This window comes from Oryctolagus cuniculus, chromosome 19 (assembly GCF_051225735.1).
Source record: "Oryctolagus cuniculus isolate XC-2025 breed Fujian yellow rabbit chromosome 19, ASM5122573v1, whole genome shotgun sequence".
Lineage (NCBI taxonomy): Eukaryota > Metazoa > Chordata > Mammalia > Lagomorpha > Leporidae > Oryctolagus > Oryctolagus cuniculus.
The window spans coordinates 39,936,865-39,959,908 of NC_142885.1; the positions used below are offsets into that span (position 1 = coordinate 39,936,865).

The window sequence follows — 23,044 nt, forward strand, 5'->3', positions numbered from 1 at the left end:
GCACCCACACAGAAACACAAAGTGTAAAATACTGTTTCAGTACTAGTTATAGCATTTCTTCACATTGGGCAACACATTAAGGACAGTTCCCACATGAGAAGTAGGTACACAGTGACTCCTGTTGTTGACTTAACAATTTGACACTCTTGTTTTTGGCATCAGTAATCTAACTAGGCTCTAGTCATGAGTTGCCAAGGCTATGGAAGCCTTTTGAGTTCTCTGACTTTGATCTTATTCCGACAGGGTCATAGTCAAAGTGGAAGTTCTCTCCTCACTTCAGAGAAAGGTACCTCCTTCTTTGATGGCCCCGTTCTTTCCACTGGGATCTCACTCACAGAGATCTTTCATTTAGGTCTTCTTTTTTTTTTCCAGAGTGTCTTGGCTATCCATGTCTAAAATACTCTCCTGGGCTCTTCAGCCAGATCCGAATGCCTTAAGGGCTGAATCTGAGGCCAGAGTGCTGTTTAGGACATCGGCCATTCTATGAGTCTGCTGTGTATCCCGCTTCCCATGTTGGATTGTTCTCTCCCTTTTTTTATTCTATCAGTTATTATTAGCAGACACTAGTCTTGTTTGTGTGATCCCTTTGACTCTTAGACCTATCAGTGTGATCAGTTGTGAACTGAAATTGATCACTTGGACTAGTGAGTTGGCATTGGTACATGCCAGCTTGATGGGATTGTATTGGAATCCCCTGGCACATTTCTACAATGAAAATTCTAAAACGTTGAAGAAATAAATCATCAAGGACTCTCAAAATGGAAAAATATAACTTGCTCACGGATTGGAAGAATTAGTATAATTAAAATACCTATATTACTTAAAAGAACCTACAAAATAAATGAAATTCCTATCAAACATCAATGACATTTTTTTACAGAATGAGAAAATAATCCTAAATTCCCTAAGAAATCACAAAATATCAATAATTGCCAAAATGATCCTGAGCAAAATAAAAAAAATCAACTTGGAGACGTCAGAGTACCTGACTTCAAAGCTTACTACAAAGCTGTAGCAATCAAAGCAGCATGACAGTGGAAATTAATTAATTAATACAAACAGGCAAAACCAATTGATTTTTCATGAAAGTGCCCAGAATATACACTGGAAAAAAATCATAATCTAGTCAGCAAGTGGTTCTGGCAAAATTGGATGTATATATGTAGAATTGAATATTACAGTACTAAAAAATGAAATCCTGTTATTAGCATCAAAATCACTGCAACTAAAAGACTTCATGGTCAGTGAAATTATCCTGACACAGAAAGACAAATATTAGATGTTCTCCTTTATACATGGGAGCTAAAATTTTCTTTTAAAAAATCAGACGACAACAAAAGAAAATCAGAAAAATAATTAATGCCTGTGTGTATCAGTATTGCTGCAAATATAGTTTTGTGAAACTTTCTTTTATATCTTTTTCAAACAAATTCTTAAGAATGATCATTTTAAAATTTACTGTGTATGGGTATAGTAGACATTTTTATAGAAACCTTTGATTTCATAAACATAGATCTCACAAGTACAACTTTTGGATTATAGCAGTTCTTCTCTTCCCCCCATACCCGCCCTCCCACCCACAAACCATCCCAACTCCTACTCCCTCTTCCTTCCCATTCTTGAGATTCATTTTTAATTATCTTTATATACAGAAGATCAGTTCTATACTAAGTAAAGGTTTCAACAGACTGCACCCACACATTAAACACAAAGTTTAAAGTACTGTTTGAAGACTAGTTTTACCGTTAATTCTCATAGTATAACACATTAAAGACAGAGGTCCTACATGGGAAGCAAGTGCACAGTGACACCTGTTGTTAACAACTGACACTCTTATATTTGACATCAGTGATCACCCTATGCTCTTCGTCTTGAGCTGCCAAGGCTATGGAAGCTCCTTGAGTCCACAAATTCCAATATGATTTAGACAAGGCCATAATCAAAGTGGAAGTTCACTCCTCCCTTCAGAGAAAGGTACCTCCTTCTTTGATAGCCCCGTTCTTTCCACTGGGATCTCACTCACAGAGATCTTTCATTTAGGTCTTCTTTTTTTTTTCCAGAGTGTCTTGGCTATCCATGTCTAAAATACTCTCCTGGGCTCTTCAGCCAGATCCGAATGCCTTAAGGGCTGATTCTGAGGCCAGAGTGCTATTTAGGACATCAGCCATTCTGTGAGTCTGCTGTGTATCCCGCTTCCCATGTTGGATTGTTCTCTCCCTTTTTTTATTCTATCAATTAGTATTAGCAGACACTAGTCTTGTTTGTGTGATCCCTTTGACTCTTAGACCTATCATTATGGCCAATTGTGAACTGAAGCTAGATGGCATTGGTACATGCCACCTTCATGGGATTGAATTAGAATCCCCTGGCACATTTCTAACTCTATCATTTGGAAGCCCTCACTTTTTAAATTTTTGGTTTGTTAAGAACAGTACACAAATTGAAATGTCTCTGTAGTGATTCTCAAAAATCAGTAAAATCCCAAATATGAAAAAAAGCTTATCTTGTATTCATTGTATTGCTCTGATGCTATTCAATTTCACATACACATGAAAATATACTACCATTTTTCTTAATTAAAAGAAACAATCTAAAATAAATATCTGTCACCAACTTAAAACACAGCATAGTAGCCTTTTGACTGAACATGACAAGAAAGAACAGTTCAGTTATTTACAGGTTCTGTTTTTGCTTGTCTTAATTAACCATCTTCAAATACCATAATATTAGTTGTGACATTAATCATTTAAACCCCTTAACTTTATACACCAAGTAACATGTTGGTATTTTTATGTACATTTTATCAACAAGAGTTGTACATATTTATGGGCTGGTGTGACATTTCAATACTCATATAAAATTTGTACTAATCAAGTCTACATTAATCTTTTGACATTATTTTAAGGACAGAGCCTTGAGCTCCTTTATTTCATTTTCTAACAACAGATATAATGGATCACTGTGAGCTACACACATCCACCTGTGTGATTCTAGGAAATTACTCAGTAATCTACTGCTACTGTGATACTCATCTGTATCCATTTTTCCACCTAGTTTTAATATTGCAATTGGTTTCAAAAGCAAAACAGAGAATCAATAAGGGGTAGGGGGGAAGAGAGAGAGAGAAATAGAGAGAGGAAGAGAGGGAGAGAGAGGGAGAGAGGGAGAGAGAGCGATACCACCCATCTAGTAGTTCACTACCCAAATGCCATGAATCCAAAAGAAAATCATCATCTCACAGAACTGTATGCACCCCCACATTCACTTCAGCATCATTCACAATTCTACGATAAGGAAATAACCCAAATGTTTGTTGATGGACCCATAAGGAAAAATGGGATACACACACAATGGAATCCTCGCCAACCTTAAAAAGAAAGGAAATACTACTACTTGTCACAAGATGGATCCAAAAGCATGGAACTATAGGACATTACAGGAATGAAACAAGACACAGAAATAGGAAACACCACATGAGCACACTTACATGTGGAATATACAAAAGTCAAACTAACACAGAGAGCAGGATGGTGTTTTGATGAACTGGGAGCAGGAAAATGAAGAGATGTTAGTCAAAAGATACAAATATATGGTTATGGTGCTGGAGCTGGGGTGTAAAAGCTTGAGCCTCCACCTGGACTGCCACCATCTCCTATGGGCACCAGACCGAGTCCCAGCTGCTCCACTTCCCATTCACCTCCCTGCTAATGTGCCTGGGAAAGCACTAGAAGATGACCCCATGAATTGGGCCCCTGTGCCAAAGTGGGAGACCTGGGGCCCAGCCCTGCCACTGAGGACATTTGAGGAGTGAAATTATGCATGAGATGAGATATCCCTCATCCTCTCACTCACTTTCTCTCTGTCTTACTCTCTTTCTCTGTTTCCTGCATTTCTTTTTGGATTTGACAGGTACAGTTATTGACAGTGAGAGAGAGACAGAGAGAAAGGTCTCCCTTCTGTTGGTTCACTCCCCAAATGGTCCCTACGGCTTGCACTGTGCTGATTCAAAGTCAGGAGCCAGATGCTTCCTCCTGGTCTCCCAAGTGGGTACAGGGGCCCAAGCACTTGGACCAATCTCCACTGCCATCCCAGGTCACAGCAGAGAACTGGACTGGAAGAGGAGGAACTGGAACTAGAACCCGGCGCCCACATGGGATGCCAACACCACAGTGGAGGATTAACCAAGTGAGCCATGGTGCCGGCCCCTGCCTTTCAAATAAATCTTAAAAAAATCAAATTTACAATTATGAGATAAGGTTTTGAAAAATCTAAAACATGCATCGGGTAACCAGTTCCCACTATATTCTGTACTTGTAATTTCCTAGGTCAATATTCTTTTAAAAACACTATAAAAAGTATAGGTGTGTAAATCAGAGGGCAGGTATAGTAGGAAGAATGACTATGCTGCTAAAGCTGTACTGAAGGAATGCATGAAGTATCTAAACCTTAAATAAAGGTTTTGTGGAAAAACACATAAATAAATAAATAAATAAATAAAATAATTTAAAAAACACTGTAAGAGTGATAAATTTGTTAACTAGCTTCATTGTACTAATCCTCTCATGGGGTACTGTAAGTACCAGGAGAGTCAAAAAGTTTGTGTGAAAATGCATTCTAAAGATCAGACTCATATCAAAATACACACTGCGTGCCTTGAATATATACAATTTTTGTTTCTCAGTTATACTGTAATAAGGCTGGAAAAATAAAACATGCAAAGATAGGTTCCTATTCTTAAGATGCAAATAAAACTAAGGAACTTAGGTTAATATTGTGGGGTTTGGGTGGGCTTCATGGGACAGAAATGATTTTAAAACAGTCATGACTGGGGCTGGCACTGTGCCATAGCAGGTGAGCTACCAAATGCAGTGCCAGCATCCCATATGGGAACTGGTTAAAGTTCCGGCTGCTCCACTTCCTATCCAGCTCTCTGCTATGGCCTGGGAAAGCAGTAAAGGATGGCACATGTCCTTGGGCCCTTGCACCCACGTGGGAGACCTGGAAGAAGCTCCTGCCTCCTGGCTCCTGGTTTCACATCAGCACAGTTCTGGCCATTGAGGCCAACTGGGGAATGATCCAGCAGATGAAAGACCTCTCTCTCTGCTTCTCCTTCTCTCTCTGTATAACTCTTTCAAATAAATAAATCTTAAAAAAAATTCATTAACTTGACTAAACTAAATTTCAGGCGGTTTATATCTTGAAAATAAAGATTCAGGAAGTCTATCAAGAGAATATTTAAGACAATATCCAAGTAACATATTACACTGCCATCTCACCTCCCTCAAACTGAAAACTCAGAAATAGAAAAGGAAAGGAAGTGAATCTGAAGGAAACCAGGAAAGTGAAAAGTGAAATGAGAATTATAAATTAATACATGCTATACGCCCACCAAGGTGTGTACATTCCTATGTGCATACAACACAGTTACATATTACAGGCAGGTTGAGAGTTAGCCCAATTACACTATGGAACTGAAAATGCAGGGCCCGCTTCATCAGTATGTGACCAGTGACACTGCAACTGGACCCAACTCTAAAGAGTACACTCCCTGCTGTCCAAATTCCTACTGGATTTAACTTGAATTTGTGCTTTGTAAATGAAGTCTGATAGGAAGATGGGGCAAGTGCACAGTCTGAGCTCTCACTGACTCACTGGGACAGGTCTTGGTCACAGCCCTCAGGTTCACTGCCCTAAAAAGCCTTCCATTTCCCATCACTGGTGACCACAGTGGCCTTTGGTTCAAAGCAATACTTGGTTGTGGGCACATTATGTTTAGAGAACACACGTTTGGGGAGGCACCATGGTAGTTTCTCACCTAAACTCAACCTAAATTCCTAGGGTTTCCATATTTAAATGCATGACAATTTTTAAACAACACAATCTGCATTTTGAGATCATACTGGGGACTACACATTATGGAGTTAGTTCGGTCAAGGTTTAGAATTTACACTTTCCTATAATTTTCACAATGACATTCTTTCAGTTCATTTTATAATCACAAGAAAGGAAGGAGGAAGGAGGGCAGGATGCTGGGGGGGAGGAAGAAAAGGTGGGAAGTATCACTACACTCCTCAATCTCTGTATATGAAATACATGATATCTGTTCACCTTTAAATAAATAAAAATTACTTAAAAAATTTAGCTGTGAAAACTGCAAGATGAAATATACAAACCAAATGGAGATTCCTTGTATTTAAGTTGAAGAACAAACCAAAACATGACAATATCAAAATATTAAACCAGGATGCTCACAGCAGTATGGCAGGGCCTTCCCCGTGGAATGAGTAGCAGCACAGGTCTACAGCATCTTAGTCACCAGGGGTGGAGCCTCTGCCAGGGTTAGAGGTGCTCACTCTGCACTTGCTTCACTGGATCAATAGGTGGCAATGTCTTCACTGATCAGGTTGCTTTACAACCCATTTTCATAAATGGCAGGACCCCAGCAGATATCATGAGGTATTCTGCTGGAAAACTGTGCATCTCATTACATTTATCATGTTATTTCTATGTACCTCAAAATGTAGGGGTCTGCCAAGAATTACTCAAATTCCACCTGCATAGAGCAGAGGGCTATACACCATGAACATTAGTCTATCACAAGAATATTTCTTGGGGAAGGCACTGTGGCAGAGCAGGAAAAGCTTCTGCCTGCAGTGCCAGCGTCTCATAAGAGCGCTTGTTTGAGTCCCCACTGCTCCACTTCCAATCCAGCTCTGTGATATGGCCTAGGAAAGAGGAAGATGGCCCAAGTGCTTGGGCCCCTGCACCCACGTGAGAGACCCAGAAGAAGCTCCGGGCTCCTGGCTACATATCAGTTCAGCTCTGGCCATTGCAGCCCTATGGGGAGTGAACCAGTAAATAGAAGACTTCTCTCTTTCTCTCTCTCTGCCCCAACCTCTGTATAGCTCTGCCTTTCAAATACATAAATTAATCTTCAAACAACCTTTCTTTCCCCATTTGACACTCACATGCCATCTTCTGTGGGGAGCCATTGCACCGCGCCCTAAAGACGGCGCCGGCTCCTTTCTCCCGGAAGGACTGGCGAGAAACAAACAACTCCTAATAAGGAGATGGCTGAGCTCCCTTCTGGCTTCCACATTGCTGTACCTATCAATCCTTCCCACTTGGCTGCTTTTGATTGGTGTGCTGATGGCTATAAGAGGGATGGGAGAGGGAAGGAGGCAGAAGAAGAAGCTTGTTCAAAGTTCCTGAATAAACTGCTTGAAGAAGAGTTCGGGTTGTGTCTTCCTTGCTGGTCGAGGGACGCGACAACTGGTGGCCCGTACGGGGAACCATCTCAAACGCGAACTCAGAACTTCCTGCAGTCAGGGCAGCGCTGGTAAGTCCCCCAGGAAAATAAGGTGGGGATCCGCGATAAGAGCGGGTAGTCCTGCGACAATAGTGGGAGGATAGCTCTGCGATTAAAGCAGAGGAAGTTCTGCGACAAAAGCAGAAGGAGCTCTGACCCGTGGCCAGGGAAAGAGTACAATTTTTGACGATGGGTAATTCACAGTCCCATCAAATTTTTCTGGCACTGAATGCGCTGCTTTGAGAAAACGGTTTGAAACTTAAGCCTAGTACATTGCATAGGTTTTTACGTAACTGCGATACCATTGCACCCTGGTATGGGGTTTCGGGAAGCCTTACTATCCCTTCATGGGACAAACTAGGCAGGGATTTGGATTTTGCATTCGAACAGGGTAATCTCGAAAGGGGAGTGAGACCAATATGGAAGTTAGTGCGAGCATGCCTCGAGGATGAGCGGTATAGTGAAACTATTCTGAGCGGTCAAGCTGCCTTGGAGGAGCTTCAGGAAGAGCACTCCGAGAGAGCTGCCAGTGAAAAAGGGAAAACTTTGAAGGAGAGTCAGAAAACAACTAGGAAAAAACTGTACCCTGATCTTTCCGAGTTGCGCAGCCCCTCCTTAGTAAGTAGTACTAGTGCAGAAAGTAGCTCAGAAAGCAGCAGTGAGTCTGAAGAGTGTGGCGATAACAAAGTGTCTGGTATAAAGCAAGTACGGGAATTCAATCGGCAAATGAGGATTTCCAAAAATTACAGCCGCTGAGCCATTACCAGGTGCTCCAAATATATTTACGGATGGGTCAAAAACAGGCTGTGGGGTTTATATGGTAGAGGGTAATGACCCAGTATTTCATCAGTTTCAGCCAGGCTCACCTCAAGTTGTGGAATTAAAAATAGTTATTAAAGTCCTTAAGCAGTGCTCTTTTGCCTTTAACTTGTTGTCAGATTCCTTATATGTGGTGAACGCATTAAAGATATTGGAAACCGCAGGACCGATTAAACCTTCTAGCCCAATTGCATCCCTAACGTCAGGTGATTGCTCATTGTCTGGATGCATGGGCCGCCTGGGGGAGACCCCAGGTGCTAAAAACTGATAATGGCCCGGCCTATACATCTCAAACCTTTACCACCTTTTGCCAAAAAATGGAGGTTCAACTTGTCCATGGATTGCCGTACAATCCTCAGGGCCAGGGCATAATTGAGCGAGCACACCGCACACTGAAAGAATATCTTTTAAAACAAAAAGGGGGACGTGACAGGCCAGGAGAAAGAGAGAGGAAAAATTCCACAGGTATCTTGACCTAGAGAAAAGTCTTAATTCGATAACCCTTTCCAACTTGATGGGTTTTTCTCTTTACAGTTAATAAAAACTTAAGCAATGGGCTCATACGCTGATAATCAATTCTTTTCTGTGCTGCTGTAGCTAACTTATCTAATGAGAGTTTTCATGTGTCTTGAAGGTTTCGCATTTTTCTATTGCCAGTATGAGTCTTGATTGGAAAAACTGCACCATGAAGCTGTTTACATTATATCTTTAATGTTTGAGTGATTACCTAACTCTGATTAGATCTAGTCCACAGCCTTGGTTAAACGTACTAATTTTTGACTAAAATGGTTTGACTCTCTGATAGTTTAAATTCTAAACCGAGTCTTTCAACTTTGGGGCTTCCAGACGGATCCCTGGAACTCTCAAAGGATGGGACTCTAAATTTGTTAAAGTAACAGCTGTTTGAGTCAATTCAAATTATACAAAGTATATTAAAATGTAGTAAATGATGTCAAATCTATGTTGTCTTCATGTTTTTGCTTTTCAGCTAGAGTAGTCTTATAAAAATGAGAGTAAATTCTGTGTATACAAGCCTTTATGTTGTTAACTCAAGTAAGCCAATACAGATTGGTTCAGAAAATTGGGTTAATGCAAATGCCCTTTGGTTCACGTGCTCAGTTTTACATTTACATGTCTTTGATATGCTTTAAACTTGTTTCTCTTAAGGATGAAGATCTTTTCAAAGTTGTAAATATGCACTAGTGACTGTTGCTGCCCAAGTGGTGTTATCCTTATGTTACTTAAAAGCATGGAAATGTAATTTTGACTTTTAATTCAGATAATGGTGTGGTATTCATTAATAGCTCAGTGTTTTAAGTTATCCAGGCATCGGTGCTAAGTAAAATATGGAAAATGTATTATGTGTACTTTTAACATCTTAAATTTGATAAGAGAGACTTTTAAGTTTGCCAGCATGTATTCTCATAGGTTGTCCATACATGATAATTCAAGACTGTAAAAGTAACTACAGGTATAAAGTTTCAGAAGGTGTGAGCAAGTCATGAAAAGTTGTAAAAAGTTTACGATTTTAAAACATTGTTTACAGAATTTTCTATAAGTTAAATGTTAATGCCAAAATTACACTAACCTAAAGTTGAAGTCTGATCTTCTGTTATAACAATGGGATTTTTTAAAATTTTTTAAAATTTTTTTAACAGCCCTGACTGTTAATGAACAACTTAATACATTATCCCTCTTAGTAGTTTTTTTGTCTGTTCTACTTAATATGACTGATTTAATTCTGTAATTATCACACAGTTATTCTTAAGTGTTGAAATTTAACTGAAATGTGATCCCTGTTAAACATAAGAGTAGGAATAAGAGAGGGAAGAGATATATAATTTGGGACATGCTCAAGCTGACTTGCCCCAAATGGTAGAGTTAGAAACATACCAGGGGACTCCAATTTAATCCCATCAAGGTGGCATGTACCAATGCCATCTCACTAGTCCAAGTGATCAATTTCAGTTCGCAATTGATCATAATGAAAGGACTAAGAGTCAAAGGGAGCACATAAGCAAGTCTAGTACCTGCTAACACTAACCGATAGAATAAATAAAGGGGAGAGTGATCCAACATGGGAAGTGAGATACTCAGCAGACTCATAGAATGGCAGATGCCCTAAATAGCACTCTGGCCTCAGAATCAGCCCTAAAGGCATTCAGATCTGGCTGAAAAGCCCATGAGAGTATTTCAGGCATGGAAAGCCAAGACACTCTGGCAAAAGATCTCTGTGAGTGAGATCCCAGTGGAAAGAACAGGTCTTCAAAGAAGGAGGTACCTTTCTCTGAAGGGAGGAGAGAACCTCCACTTTGACTATGACCTTGTCTAAACAAGATAAGAGTCAGAGAACTCAAGGGGCTTCCATAGCCTTGGAAACTCATGACTGGAGCATAGGGAGATTACTGATGCCATAGACAGGAGTGTCAATTGGTAAAGTCAACAACAGGAGTCACTGTGCACTTACTCCTCATGTAGGATCTCTGTCCTTAATGTGCTGTGCATTGAGATTTAATGCTATAACGAGTACTCAAATAATATATTTCACTTTGTGTTTCTATGGGGGTGCAAACTGTTGAAATCTTTACTTAATGCATACTAAACTGATCCTCTGTAAAAAAAAAAAAAAAAAAAGAAACTATCAACACCCAACTTGACTCTCACTGGGATTAAACATGACAATAGGTCTGATCTGATTTCATCATCATTAAAAAAAATCATCTATTATTTTTCACTTTATGTTTCTGTGTGGGAGCAAACTGTTGAAATCCTTACTTAATGTATACTAAGCTGATCTTCTGTATATTAAGATAATCGAAAATGAATCTTGATGTGAATGGAAGGGGAGAGGGAGTGGGAAAGGGGAGGGTTGTGGGTGGGAGGGACGGTATGGGGGGGAAGCCATAGTAATCCATTATTCGTACTTTGGAAACGTATATTCATTAAATAAAAGTTAAAAAAAAATGTGTACTAATGTTAGTAATTATCTGGAAATGGTCTCAATTGTAAATCTTAAAATCTGTTGTTGCAAAAACTGTAACGTCTCTTTTTAACACTACTGTCTATTAAGTTATGATTGATAAAAAGTATTAAGTCTTAAAAAGTTATGCTGAATATTATTATGATCAGATCTGGTCTAAAAGTGTTAAAATCGCCCTGACTAAATGCTAAGGAATTCTATTTTGACCAGATACTCTAAGTTCTCTTGGCACCTTTAACAGACTTTCTGAAAAGCAAAGTTCTAAATTCTCTGGACTTTTGGTATCTCCAGAGGGCCCCTGGAGATGTCAAAAGATATATCTCTCATCTTGCAGAGATAATAACCAATCGGGCTGTTTAGATTAAAAGTGGTGCCAAGATGTGAAATGATGCTAAACTTCAGTTATAAACGAGTTTCTTTCTAGCTGCTCCAGTCTCTGGCTCAGAAGCCAGATCCTTTAAAGAGGGACTGACAAAGTCTAAGAAGCATCCCATGGTCATGATTTGCATCACCTCAATGTCCAAACCTTACCAGTAAGATACTGAATCACCCGGAACAGGCAAGGCAAATTGTAAAATCCTGCCCTTCCTGTGTCACATTTCTCCCGGTCCCTTATTATGGTGTAAATCCTAGAGGTTTTATGCCTAATCAGCTTTGGCAGATGGATGTTACCCATTTTTCTGAATTTGGTAAACTAAAATACATACATGTTTCTTTAGATACATGTTCAGGTTTTGTTTTTGCCACCCCGCAATGCGGCGAGGCTGCCAAACATCTCTCATTGCCTTCAGGCCTTTGCTGTTCTAGGAACCCCTATACAGATAAAAACTAATAATGGCCCAGCATATACTTCCAACTCTTTTAAGCACTTCTGTACTAACTTCCACATCTCTCATCACCAGGATTCCTTATAATCCCCAGGGACAAGGTATTGTGGAACGAGCACATGCCACATTAAAAAATTATTTACAAAAAATAAAAAAGGGGGAATACGGGACCATGGCATATTCCCCACAAAAATGGCTATCACATGCTCTTTTCATTTTAAATTCTCTAATACTGGATAATCAAGGGAAAACTGCAGCTGATCGTCACTGGCATCCTGAAACCAAAAGACAACAAGTCTATGTGAAGTGGAAAGACCCTCTAACTGCTCAATGGTATGGACCTGACCCTGTTTTAATATGGGGACGTGGACATGTTTCTATATTCTCGATGGTTACCTGAGCGACTGGTGCGGCAAACAGACAATGTCACAAAGCAGCCCCTCAATCTTCATTATGATAACATTGCTGATTGGGATCATTACTGCAGCCATTATAACTGCCATTTCCATTGCAGCTGTGGGCGCTATAACAGCTGCTATAGCGCTCACAGGGACAATTCAAACTGCTAATACCCTGAATAATTTAACGGCCTCTGTGGCTGCTGCTTTGGATACTCAGACATCCTTAAATGCACAAATAAAGGGAGGCTTGATGATTGTTAATCAGCGTGTGGATTTGGTACAGGAGCAGGTGGATACTCTGGCAGCTTGCTCAGCTAGGATGTGAGTGGAAATTTTCAGGGTTGTGTGTGACCTCTGTTCAGTACGATAACATGACTCAGGAAGCAAATTACTCTAAACAGTTGTCTCAGATGCTCTTGCAGAATTGGTCCGCAGAATTTGACTACACCTTGAAGCAACTGCGCCTTGCTGTGGTCACCATCAACTCCACACGTGTGGATGTCTCCTTCCCATCTGGATTGTCATCCTGGATCCGCACAGCCATCTCCAACCTGAAGGAGTGGGCGGGACTTGGAGCTTTGACGGGGTTGCTGTTACTTGTTGTGTTATTTTGCCTGTGGTGTTTGTGCAGGATGAGGACAGCTCATCGGCGGGAATTGGCCATGATAGCTCAAGCCTTTTATGCCCTTGAGGCTGGACAATCGCCTCAAGCATGGCTGGCCTTCCTTGAATGCTAGGCATGGGTGCAGGGTGCGAGGCAAAGCACTGCAGAGAGAACGAGCCATTACGTTCTCTGGAAGGCAAGTCTGTCTGCATGTGGGTTGGCATCCCAGATCCCACCCCCGTGAAAAGGATGCTGTTCCAGGTGGATGCCTGGCAGTGGGGGACAAACCCCTACCTTCTCCTGTAATCCTTAGATGCCTGGTTCTAAAACAAAAAGGGGGAACTGTGGGGAGCCATTGCACTGTGCCCTAAAGATGGCGCCGGCTCCTTTCTCCTGGAAGGACTGGCGAGAAACAAACAACTCCTAATAAGATGGTTGAGCTCCCTTCTGGCTTCCACATTGCTGTACCTATCAATCCTTGCCACTTGGCTGCTTTTGATTGGTGTGCTGATGGCTATAAGAGGGATGGGAGAGGGAAGGAGGCGGAAGAAGAAGCTTGTTCAAGGTTCCTGAATAAACTGCTTGAAGAAGAGTTCGGGTTGTGTCTTCTTTGCTGGTTGAGGGACGCGACAATCTTCCACAGTAATCAGGGAGGAAATCAAGCAAGGAGATTCATTAGTGTAGGAGAGGTTACCAATCACATAAAGCTCAATGTTTGCTGAAGCAGCAATTTGAAATTTAACATCATATGTAAGATAATGCTTACAAAGTTTAAATGTCTTTGAAAGCAGCATTCTGAAAACTACACATATACCAATCCATTGAAGGATCTCCTGGACTCCATGCCTGTTCTCACACTACAGCACTTCAGTAGAAAGCTTCAAAATATTTCCAATGTTGAACTGCAAGTCAGTTTTAGTTTTCCCATTCATAATCACTGAGGCCTACATAACTCACAAACAAAATTGTATAAAGGTGAAACAAAGGCATTGTTTGTAGCAAACTCTCCATCTAGTTTTCCCCCACATATGTGACTTTCGTTAAACAGAGGAAAAGCATCTTAAGATGTTTGGCATAAACCACTCTAATTTTGGAATTTCCCCAGAAAGCTTCTATATTTTAACAACTTCTTAGTAGTACACTAGAAATTGCTAGCCTAGGATTTTTGTGGGAGATGCTAAAGTTTAATGGTGGTCACAGGAGCAGAGGTGTGGAAAAGGTGACGGAATTGAGACATAAAAGCAAAAAGCAAAAGAATCACACATTCCTGTGGCTTTGAGAAGGGTGTAGGGACCAGCCAGCCTTTGAGATGCCTGGTGATTGTTATCAGAGAACATCTGTGGATTGGGAGCATGAGAAAACAAAAGAACAGATTTTTCTTGGTGTGTTGTGTGTGAGGGAAAGGAATTATGGAATCAAGGAATCAAGTTTGAAAATAGCCAAAAGGAGAAAACCATAGGCAATATAAACAGGTCTAGCTAATGATGGGAGAAAAAGCCAAGGCCTTCCTGAAACACGGTATAGAGATAAGGCTATCTAGGATGAGAACAGTGTGAACAACAGTTAGACTTAATATGGAGTCATTTCAACTTCTAGATTTGAACAATCAGGACTAAAAGGAACACCAAGAGTGGATAATGAGGAAACTGGAACATCCATGAGGACTTGCACCAAGGGGTGGTTTCTGAGTAGTCACTGGTCAGCATCTCATAAGATGAGGTTCAAGGAATGACCCTTGGGTGCCAACACTAGTAACTGCTAACCAGAAGGAAGGGAGACATAATTCACCACATACTGTAAGAACCAAACCACAAAACACAATACCTATGGATTTTTAAATTTTGTGTTGTTTAAAACACAGGGACAAATAGGGATTTCATTTCATCAACTGAAATTTTAGAACCAATTACGTGGCAACCATTGTGGATACTGTACTGAAACAATGCCCCTGCCTTCTCAGACCTAAAAATTCTCTAAACATATCATTGTGGGGAGCAACTCAGACTAGACTGTTACTGGAATTAAGACTTATTCTATGCATCTGCTCTCCCACAATATGGCGCTGGGAGAGGAGGAAACAGCTTCTACATAGCTGCCTCCAGTTCAACCAATAAACTGTAGGACCTGCTCCTGATTGGAGGAGAGCAGCGTACTCAGCGTGTGGGTAGCGGAGTTGGGATTGGTGGAAGAGGACTATAAAGGAGGAGAGAGACGGCATGCACCAGGAACATCTAAGAGGAACATCTATCTGAAGGAACACCTGTGCAGCCCCCGAGAGAGCCGGCCGGCGGTGTGCCACTCCCCCGCGGAAGTGGGGAAAGTGGCAGGGGGAACCGCCCTTCCATGGAGGTGGAAGGGACGGTAGCCAACCCGGGAAGAACCAGCAGCAAACCCAGGGAGGGCTGAGCAGACGAAAGAACAACGCAGGGTCCTGTGTCGTTCCTCCACGAAGATGGGGAGCGACATATCATAATCCAAATGATTTCAATACTTCATATTTCAAAATCTAATTTAGAAGTAAAAGAACCTGTACTGAGTTATTCAGAACCTTATAGTTTTATAACTGCAACAAATATACTTAGGAAGTAATGCTGACTTCTAAAAATTTTGGTGCCATCCTCTGATCTAGGTGCTTCTGATGATAAACAGAGTCCCCATACTCCTAGTCAATGCAATAATATGACTGGGACATGTAAATTTTACATGATATGTCTCCCCACATAACCACATTCATTAACACAATATAACAATGTAATCCTCAGGAACTTTTTCAAAAAATTAGGGAAACACTGGATAGCACAGAGGCAGAATCAGATTTCAGTGGGGCAACAATAACAATATACAACCATCTTTTTGGGTTTACCACTCAATGCTATCACTGCTGTGTGGCAGAACCTTCAATGCAAATTGAGATAAATTATCTTAGCAAATTAGGAAAAACAGGAAGCAAATCCTGCGAGCAGGAACTTCCTTTCTGGATGACCAGATCCATTTTCTCAGCTCCTATACACTAAGTAGAACTATAAACCCAGAAAATAAAACAAGAGACCTGGAAATTAACACAGTCACTGGGCATCTTAATTGCCCACCCAAAAGATGACTCACCTGCTGGTTCGCCCATCCTGGCATCAGAATTCAGCCAGGTAGGCTCACACCTCCTGGAACTGTACATGATACCTCCGAGCACATGTACGTTTTACAAAACACAATTTAAAATCTATTTAGAACATATGATATGAAACTTACATAATAAAAATTTATAATATAAAATATAGTATTTAATTTATAACGTACAATATAATACACAATTTTTCTTCCTTCCCCCTGGCTTCTGAAGCCCCATGTGTCCCCTGCCTGTGTCCAGGACCGGCATATGATACGCACAAACATTTCAAGAAGACTCACCAGGTGAGGATGGTCAAACCTGAGGGTCCTGTTGAATCCACTGCCACTCCCCAACACCAGCAGTCCGGCCCTTCCTGCAGTGTTGTTCTTGGCTGCTCACCTCCTTATTCTTAGTGCCACGGCTTAGCACACATTCCAATGAAGAACTCCATAATGCTGGACACCAAGAAAAGCGAAACAGCAGCACTGAGCACCCTTTTCATAAACTCAGAATTCAATGGCATGCATTAGTTCTGATTGTCCAATCAGAAAACAAAGACCAAGCCTGCACGGGCCTGCACAGGGCATATGGCTCCAGGCTTCTCCTGAGCTCTTGCTGTCAGTCCCAAGTAGGAAGCGAGGCCAGGCTCCAGTGCTCCAGTGCAGGGGGACCACAGGTCGATTGTTTGTTTCACTTTTGTCATGGAATTTATTCCACCATTCCATTTAAAATTTGACAGAGTTTTTCTCTTTAGGTACCATATATACTCATCTGCTTTTTCTCCTGAGAGTGTTAAATAAAGTGAAATTGCTTTCACACGACTCATGCATTGGGAGTGGTGGTTGTTTTTAACTACTGCATTACAGAAAGAAAACAAGTATGGGATGCTGGCATTGCAGGTGGTGGCTTAACCCCCTGCACCACTACACTAGCCCCTACCCACAGAATTTTAGAAGCCCAGTGATTCAGAAATAGAATGTCTCATATGTGGAAGGAATGCAAATGTATAGTTTCGGTAAGTCAGAATTATTTTCATTCCAGTAAACAAGAAAACAAAAGCTATTTCAACTAGATGATGAGGTGTCAGATATCACACAAATGATTCATTTAGCATCATCGTTACCACTACTGTATCTTTTCTTCTAACAATTGGTTTAAGTTTGTGGCCAGCCTTGGAAAACTGGAAATCTTGATGCTAAACAGATGTGAGATGAAATTTAAAACAGAGGCATACCAGCCAGATCCACAGCCTAGACCTAATTCTAGTGTTTACTTCTTGGCGATAATTGGAAATCATAAACTATATATAAGTAAGAAAACACCATCTCCACCTCCAGATTCCACATTAAGCACCATGGGCACTGACCAATAATACTTTACTCCCTCCTCTTTAATAAAAATAGAATAATAAAAATAAGTCTATACACACAGCAGACTCACAGAATGGCAAATGCCCAAAATAGCACTCCTGCCTCAGAATCAACCCTTGGGACATTCGGATCTAGCTAAAAGGTCCGTGAGAGTCTCACAGGCATGGGAAGCCATAACACGGTAGCAAAAAACAATCTATATGAAAGATCCTGGTGAACAAGACCCCAGCAGAAGGAACAGGCCATCAATGAGGGAGGTACCTTTCTCTGAAGGGAGGAAGGAACCTCCACTGTGATATGGCCTTGACTAAACAAGTTCAGAGTTGGTGAACTCTAGGGGCTTCCATAGCCTAGACAGCTCATAGCAAGAGTCTCGGGTGATTGCTGATGTCATAAATAAGAATGCCAATTGTTAAATCAACAACCGGAGTCACTGAGTACAGGCTCCCCATGTAGGATCTCTGTCCTTAATGTGTTTTACTATGAAACTTAAAAACAACACTACTAGTCGAACAATGCCCTATACCTTGTGCAGTTGTATGTGTGCAGCCTGTTGAAATCCTTGCTTAGTGCATACTAAGTTGATCTTCTGTATATGAAGGTAATTGAAAATGAAACTTAATGAAGGGCAGGATGGGAGAGGGATTGGAAGAGGGGAGGGCCGTGGGAGGGAGGGAGGTTGGGGGGGCACAACAATACAAAAGTTGCACTTTGTAAATTCACGTTTATTAAATAAAAAAATAAATAAAAATAAAAAAACTATAGTATCTATACACTGTGAAATACTACATAGCAGTAAAAAATGAAATCTTGTCATTTGCAAAAAAAAAAAAAAACGGATGCAGCTGAAAACATTATATTTAGTGAAATAAGCCAGTCACACACACACACACAAAAAAAATACTGTTCTCTCTAATCTGTGGTAACTAAGTGAAACTGACACTTTAAGATGTAATGGTTTTGAATAGCCCTTGTCTTGACTGTTGAAGAACAATGTTTTTCGTTTGTTTGTTTTTCTTTTTTCTTCACAATTTTGGTGAACTCTCTACTTAGTGTACTGTTAATCTTACGTATATAAAATTAACTGATTAATTTGTAAAAAAATAAGAATGGGAATGGTAGAGTGAGGAAGGAGAAAGGTGGAAGTATGAGTGGGATGTAGGGTGGGAAGAATCACCATGTTCCCAAATTTGTATATATGAAATGCATGAAGTCGTATTCCTCAAATAAAATTTAAGAAAAATTCTAACTGAATGGGGACAACCATTAATCATAGAAATTTGCCATACATTTTATATACCAAATTATCACCACTCTTAACTTTCAGATCTTGTCTTTCCAAGAGGAAAGAACAGAGACATCTTTATAAATACTTCTTGAAGTCACTGTTTCTCATAGTGTCCATTTCACTTCAACAAGTTTCCCCTTTGTTGCTCAGTTAGTTGTTGCTGATCAGGGAGAACATATGGTATTTGTCCCTTTGGGACTGCCTTAATTCACTCAGCATGATGTTTTCCAAATTCCTCCATCTTGTTGCAAATGACCGGGTTTCATTGTTTTTGACTGCTGTATAGTATTCGATAGAGTATATGTCCCATAATTTCTTTATCCAGTCTACTGTTGATGGGCATTTGGGTTGGTTCCAGGTCTTAGCTATTGTGAATTGAGCTGCGATAAACATTAATGTGCAGACAGCTTGTTTGTTTGCCAATTTCATTTCCTTTGGGTAAATTCCAAGGAGTGGGATGGCTGGGTTGAATGGTAGGGTTATATTCAGGTTTCTGAGGAATCTCCAGACTGACTTCCATAGTGGCTTAACCAATTTGCATTCCCACCAACAGTGGGTTAGTGTCCCTTTTTCCCCACATCCTCTCCAGCATCTATTGTTGGTAGATTTCTGAATGTGAGCCATTCTAACTGGGGTGAGGTGAAACCTCATTGTGGTTTTGGTTTGCATTTCCATGATTGCTAGTGATCTTGAACATTTTTTCATGTGTCTGTTGGCCATTTGGATTTCCTCTTTTGAAAACTGTCTATTGAGGTCCCTGGCCCATCTCTTAAGTGGGTTGTTTGTTTTGATGTTGTGGAGTTTCTTGATTTCTTTGTAGATTCTGGTTATCAACCCTTTATCAGTTGCATAGTTTGCAAATATATTTTCCCATTCTGTTGGTTGCCTCTTCACTTTCCTGTTTCCTTTGCAGTACAGAAACTTCTCAATTTGATGCAATCCCAATAGTTGATTTTGGTTTTGACTGCCTGTGCTTCTGAGGTGTTTTCCAAGAAGTCATTGCCGGTACCTATATCTTGCAGGGTTTTTCCAATGCTCTCTAATAATTTGATGGTGTCAGGTCATAGATTTAAGTCTTTAATCCATGTTGAGTGAATTTTTGTGTAAGGTGAAAGGACGGTTGATGTAGAGTGTAATACTTTATCAACTATAGTATTTTTTTTTTATTCTAGTACCATTGGTTGTACTCTGTAATTAACACACAATTATTCTTAGGTTTTTAAATTTTAACTGAAAGGTGATCCCTGTTAGGAATTTGGAAAACATTATGCTGAGTGAAATAAGCCAATCCCAAAGGGACAAATACCACTTGTTCTCCCTGATAGGTGACAACTAACTGAGCACCAAAAAGGAAACCTGTTAAAGTGAAATGAACACTAGGAGAAACGGTGACATGATCAGCCCTCACCCTGACTGTTGATGAGCAACTTAATATGTTATCCCTCTTAGTATTTTTTGTTTGTTTGTTCTACTTAATACTTTTGGTTGAATACTATAATCAATACACAATTATACTTAAGTGCTGAAACTTAACTGAAAAGTGATCACTGTTAAATATAAGAGTGGGAATAAGAGAGGGAAGAGATGTGCAATTTGGGACATGCTCAAGCTGACTTACCTCAAACGGTAGAGTTAGAAACATACCAGGGGATTCCAATTCAATCCCATCAAGGTGGCATGTACCAATGCCATCTCACTAGTCCCAGTGATCAATTTCTGTTCACAATTGATCATAATGATAGGACTAAGAACCAAAGGGATCACATAAACAATAGTGTCTGCAAATACTAGCTGATAGAATAAAAATGGGAGAGAATGATCCAACATGGGAAGTGAGATACACAGCAGACCCATAGAATGGCAGATGTCCTAAACAGCACTCTGGCCTCAGAATCAGCCCTTAAGGCATGTGGATCCAGCTGAGAGGCCCATGAGAGTATTTTAAGCATGGAAAGCCAAGACACTCTGGGGGGAAAAAAAAAAAACCTAAATGAAAGATCTCCGCGAGTGAGATCCCAGTGGAAAGAACGGATCATCAAAGAAGGAGGTACCTTTCTCTGAAGGGAGGAGAGAACTTCCACTTTGACCATGGCCTTGTCTAAATATGATCAGAGTCGGTGAACTCAAGGGGCTTTCATAGCCTTGGCATCTCATGACAAGAGCCTAGGGTGATTACTGATGCCATAAAAAAGAGTGTCAATTTGTTAAGTCAACAATAGGAGTCACTGTGCACTTACTCCTCATGTAGGATCTTTGGCCTTAGTGTGCTGTACATTGAGATTTAATGCTATAACTAGTACTCAAACAGTATTTTTCACTTTATGTTTCTCTGTGGGAGCAAACTGTTGAAATCTTTACTTAATATATGCTAAACTGACCTTCTGTATATAAAGAGAATCGAAAATGAATCATGATGTGAATGGAAGGGGAGAGGGAGTGGGAAAGGGGAGGGTTGCGGGTGGGAGGGACATTATGGGGGGGAAGCCATTGTATCCATAAGCTGTACTTTGGAAATTTATATTCATTAAATAAATGTTTAAAAAAAGAAAGAATAAAAAAACACAAATAAATAAATAAATACTTCTTTTACATGAATGTTGATGTGATTGGAAGGGGAGAGGGTGTGGGAGAGGGGAGGGTTGCTGCTGGGAGGGAAGTTACGGAGGGGAAAAAGCGATTATAATCCATAAGCTATACTTTGGAAATTTATATTCATTAAATAAAAGTTAAGCTGGCACCGTGGCTCAATAGGCTAATCCTCCGCTTTGCAGCGCCAGCACACCGGGTTCTAGTCCCGGTCGGGGTGCCGGATTCTATCCTGGTTGCCCCTCTTCCAGGCCAGCTCTCTGCTATGGCCCAGAAGTGCAGTGGAGGATGGCCCAAGTGCTTGGGCCCTGCACCCGCATGGGAGACAAGGAGAAGCACGTGGCTCCTGGCTTCAGATATGCATGGTATGCCGGCCGTAGTGGCCATTTGAGGGTGAACCAACAGCAAAAGGAAGACCTTTCTCTCTGTCTCTCTCACTGTCCACTCTGCCTGTCAAAAATAAAAAAAAATAAAGTTTTAAAAAAAAGTCTATGACTGCTGCACTATCTTTATAAGATTCCTCTGCTTGAAGATACACCATTAAATACAAAATTTCAAGGATGTACAATAACTCTAAGACGTTTCTAACTCAGACAAAGTTCCAGGAGGCAAGGTTCGGCCTATGCTTGTCTCTAGAAAAGTGGGCAACCCCTCAGGGCCATAAATGTACCCAAACCCCCGAGGGGACTCAAAAACATGTGAATGAGCAATATTGAAATGTCACAAGTTGAGAGACTGTGTACCAACAGAACCCCGTCAACCATCTAAATGAAAAGAGAACCATCATGCAGACATTGTGCAGATACCACACCACCTGTGGGTAAGACTTCCCAGGTGTGCACAGCACCAGCCCTGGAAATGCCAGTCACAGAGTGTTACGGTGCCCACGGGAGCTGTGCCGTGTGACCACTTTGCCAGTAATAACATCTCTACACAACAGCTCTCACGTAGCTCAAGAGTATAACAGGTACATCGTGTAAAAACTAGCAGAAGTGATTTTTACAGTTTCAAGAATATCTACCAGCTCACTTCACACAAGTCAGTATGTGTCATTTCTGGTGAACACTTTATCAGCAAACTTCAACAAAAATTTCAGTCAAGGTTTTGGGTCACTGAGTACTGTGGCTCAGCAAGATTCTTTTTCTTTCTACTTGAGGCTTTCTTTGAATGGTTAAAGGTTCTTGTTTTAAAACATTTCATATATTTTAAAGGCAGACTTACAGAAAGAGAGGGAGAGACAGAGAAAGAGAGAGGTCTTCCACACACTAGTTCACTCCCCAAATGGACACGACGGCCAGGGCCGTGCCAGACCGAAGCCAAGAGCCAGGAGCCTCTTCTGGCTTTCCCATGTGGATGCAGCAACCCAAGCACTTGGGCTACCTTGTGCTGCCCTCCCAAGTGCATTAGCAGAGAGCTGGATTGGAAGTTTAGCTGGGACTTTGAATCAGTGTCTATATGGGATGCTGGCATCACGGGCGGCGGCTTTACCACCTAAGCCACAACACCAGCAACCAATGTTCTTAATTTTTACTTTAAGATTTACAAAACCACCCAGAAATCTAGAAATTTTATAACACAGCTAATAACCCTGAAAGGACGAGAGTTAATAATGGGTGGAGAAGAGCATTTGGTATGATGGTTAAGGAGAAACTACCTGACCTGCTGAGTGGACAGTGCTGTCTGTGACTGTCCTCCAACCTACTACTTTATTTTCAGCTGTGAGCACCAGAGCTTTGAAAGCACATTTAATAATG

The 23,044-nt window shown here is 40.8% G+C and overlaps 1 long non-coding RNA gene across 3 annotated transcripts in view; it reads right to left on the minus strand.

Annotated features, from left to right (window-relative positions):
- LOC149120491 (uncharacterized) overlaps positions 1 to 23,044 on the minus strand; it is a 66,144-nt gene that overhangs the window by 21,355 nt on the left and 21,745 nt on the right. For 2 of the 3 annotated variants that reach the window (XR_016226037.1, XR_016226036.1), the window contains exon 2: positions 16,346 to 16,501. This is a non-coding gene — a long non-coding RNA (uncharacterized LOC149120491). Of the gene's footprint in view, positions 1 to 12,030; positions 13,575 to 16,345; positions 16,502 to 23,044 lie in introns of those variants that run through there. The other variant, XR_016226035.1, reaches the window with a different exon arrangement.